This window comes from Macaca nemestrina, chromosome 13, assembly GCF_043159975.1.
Source record: "Macaca nemestrina isolate mMacNem1 chromosome 13, mMacNem.hap1, whole genome shotgun sequence".
In the NCBI taxonomy this organism is placed as follows: Eukaryota; Metazoa; Chordata; class Mammalia; order Primates; family Cercopithecidae; genus Macaca; species Macaca nemestrina.
Genome location: NC_092137.1, coordinates 85688100 through 85691594, shown reverse-complemented (window position 1 = coordinate 85691594; position 3495 = coordinate 85688100). Strand labels below are relative to the sequence as shown.

The 3495-nt window shown below is 38.1% G+C and overlaps 1 pseudogene; it reads left to right on the top strand.

Annotated features, from left to right (window-relative positions):
• Window positions 1–899: 899 nt before the first annotated feature.
• On the top strand, window positions 900–1291 carry LOC112423685 (U6 snRNA-associated Sm-like protein LSm3 pseudogene; annotated as a pseudogene).
• Window positions 1292–3495: the final 2204 nt, after the last annotated feature.

Here is a 3495-nt window from a genome sequence, read left to right as displayed (position 1 = left end):
AATACTTTCATGTTTTCTTCCAAGACTTTTATAGTTTTAGCTCTTACACTTAGGTGTTAGATTCATTTTTAATTAATTTTTGTATATGGTAAGAAGCCAACTTCATTCTTTTGCATATGGCTACCAGTTGTCTCAGCATCATTTGCTGAAAAGACAATTTTTTCTCCATTGAATGATCTTGACATCTTTGTCAAAAATTAGTTGACTGTAGACACATGGTTTTATTTTTGGACTCTCAATTCTAGTTCATTGATCAATATATCTGTCCTTATGCTAGTACCACATTATCTTGAATACTGTTGCTTTGTATTAAGTTTTGAAATCAGGAAACGTGAGTCCTCTAACTTTGTTCTTCGTTTTCAAGATTATTTTGGCTATTCGGAGTTCCTTTCAATTCCAAATAAACTTTAGAATCAGTCTGTCAATTTCTTCAAAGAAGTCAGCTAGGATTTTGATAGGAATTGCATGGAATCTGTAAATCAATCTGGGGAGTATTGCCATCTTAACAATATTAAGTATTCACAAAAAAGTCTTATGGTAAAAATAAATAAATAGACTGGACGTGGTGGCTCATGCCTGTAATCCCAGCACTTTGGGAGGCCAAGGTGGGTGGATTACTTAAGGTCAGGAGTTCAAGACAGGCCTGGGCAACATGGTGAAACCTCGTCTCTACTAAAAATACAAAAATTGGCCAGTGTGGTTCTGGATGCTTATAATCCCAGATACTCCGTAGGCTGAGGCAGGAGAATGGCTTGCATCCAGGAGAGAGAGGTTGGAGTGAGCTGAGATTGCGCCATTGCAGTCCAGCCTGGGTGACAAGAGCGAAACTTCATCTCAATAAATAAATAAATAAAATAAATACATACATACATTTTAAAATATTTACGTCTTCTGTAAACATGGCGGACGATGTAGACCAGCAACAAACTACCAACACTGTAGAGGAGCCCCTGGATTTTATCAGGCTCAGCCTAGATGAACTAATTTATGTGAAAATGAGAAATGACCAAGAGTTTTGAGGCAGATTACCATGCTTATGATCAACATTTAAACATGACCTTGGGAGATGTGGAAGAAACTGTGACTACTGTAGACATTGATGAAGAAACATATGAAGAGATATATAAATCAATGAAATAGAATATTCCAGTGCTCTTTGTCCAGGGAGATGTCATTGTCCTGGTTGCCCCTCCACTGAGAGTTGGCTGAAACAAAGAATTTGTCCTGTATGGAAAACAGGAGACTTTGCACAGTGGCCTCTCTAAATGTACAAGACATTCAAAAGAGAAACCTGCATACATTCTGATATTAAGAAATAATTCTCGGGATTCTTCCACTCCTGAAATTAGTTGATTTGCAGATAACTCACAACTACGCTAAACGGTATTTTCATTTCTCTCAAGCTCTTCCAATAAATATGACCACCAAGATAAAAAAATTATGTCTTTTGATCCATGAACATGTAATATTTTTCTTTTTATTTAGGACTTTTGCATTTGTTTCATGAATATTTTCATAGTTTCCAGAGTATAAATTTTATGCTTCTTTAGTTAAATATATTCCCAGGATTTTATTCTTTTTGATGGTATTGTAGATGAAACAGTTTTCCTAATTTCATTTTCAGATTGTTCATTGCAAATATGTAGAAATATAATTAATTTTTATGTATTGATCTTATATCTTGCAATCTTGCTAAATTTATTAGTTCTAATAATTTTTTATTAGATTCCTTAGGATTTTCTATATATAAGATTTGCAAATCAAGATAGCTTTACCTCTACCTTTTCATCCTGATGGCTTTTATTACATATTGTAGCCTAATTGCCCTGGCTGGATCCTCCAGTACTATGTGGATTACAATTGGTGAACACCCTTGTCTTGCTCCTGATCTTAGGGTGAAGGCATCTAGTCTTTCACCATTAATTATGCTATTAACTATGGGTTTTTCAGAATGCCCTTTATCAGGTTGAGAATTTCTTTCCTGCCGGGCGCGGTGGCTCAAGCCTGTAATCCCAGCACTTTGGGAGGCCGAGGCGGGCGGATCACAAAGTCAGGAGATCGAGACCACAGTGAAACCCCGTCTCTACTAAAAATACAAAAAATTAGCTGGGCGCGGTGGCGGGCGCCTGTAGTCCCAGCTACTCAGGAGGCTGAGGCAGGAGAATGGCGGGAACCCGGGAGGCGGAGCTTGCAGTGAGCCGAGATCGCGCCACTGCACTCCAGCCTGGGCAACAGGGTGAGACTCCGTCTCAAAAAAAAAAAAAAAAAAAAAAAAGAGAATTTCTTTCCATTTCTAATTTGTTAAGTGTGTTTTGTCATGAAAGGGTGTTAGATGTTGTCCAGTGCTTTTCCTAATTGTATTGAGATGATCGCATAGTTTTTGTCCTTTATTTTATTAATGTGATGTAGTATATTAATCAATTTTCATATATTGAACCTACCTTGCATCCTTGAGATAAATATCACCTGGTCATGGTGTATAAAACTTTTTATACGTTGCAAACTTTTGTTTACTAGTGTTTTGTTATGGATCTTTGTGTCTATATGCATAGGGATATTGGTTCATAGTTTTCTTTTCTCGTGATGTCTTTGTGTCTGGCTTCGGTATCAGGGTACTACTGACTTCATAGAATGGGTTAGGAAGTATTCCATCCTCTTCTATTTTTTGGAAGAGTTTGAGAAGGGTCGAACATTTCAAACATTTGAGGGGATTCATCAATGAAAGCATCTGGTAGCTTTTCTTTGCTGAATGCTTTTAGATTAATGACTCAATTTCTTTGCTTGTTATAAATATATTCAGATTTTCTATTTCTTTCCAGGTAATTTTTGCAGTTTTTGTCTATCTAGGAATTTGTTCATCTAAGTTATCCAGTTTGTTGACATACTTTTTTCTTCCTTTCCTTTCCTTTCCTTTCTTTCTTTCTTTCTTTCTTTTTTTTTTTTAGAGACAAGGTCTCACTCTCTCACCCAAGCTGGAGTGCAGTGGCATGATCATAGCTCACTGCAATCTTGAACTCTTAGGCTCAAGCAATCCTCCCACTTCAGTCTCCCAAATAGCTAGGACTATGGGCATCCTACTATGTCCAGCTAATTAAATAACTTTTTTTTTTTTAAAAAGGTGGAGTCCCTATATGTTGCTCAGGTTGGTCTCAAACTCCTGGCCTCAAGCAATTCATTGAGATTAATCCTTTTTCTTTTCTTTTTTTTTTTTGAGATGGAGTCTCGCTCTGTTGCCAGGCTGGAGTGCAGTGGCATGATCTTGGCTCACTGCCAGCTCCACCTCCGAGGTTCAAGAGATTCTCCTGCCTCAGCCTCCCAAGTAGCTGGGACTACAGGCGCACACCACCACGCCCAGCTAATTTTTGTATTTTTAGTAGAGACAGGGTTTCACCATGTTGACCAGGATGGTCTCGATCTCTTGACCTCGTGATCCACCAACCTCAGCCTCCCAAAGTGCTGGGATTACAGGTGTGAGCCACTGCACCTGGCCTCTTA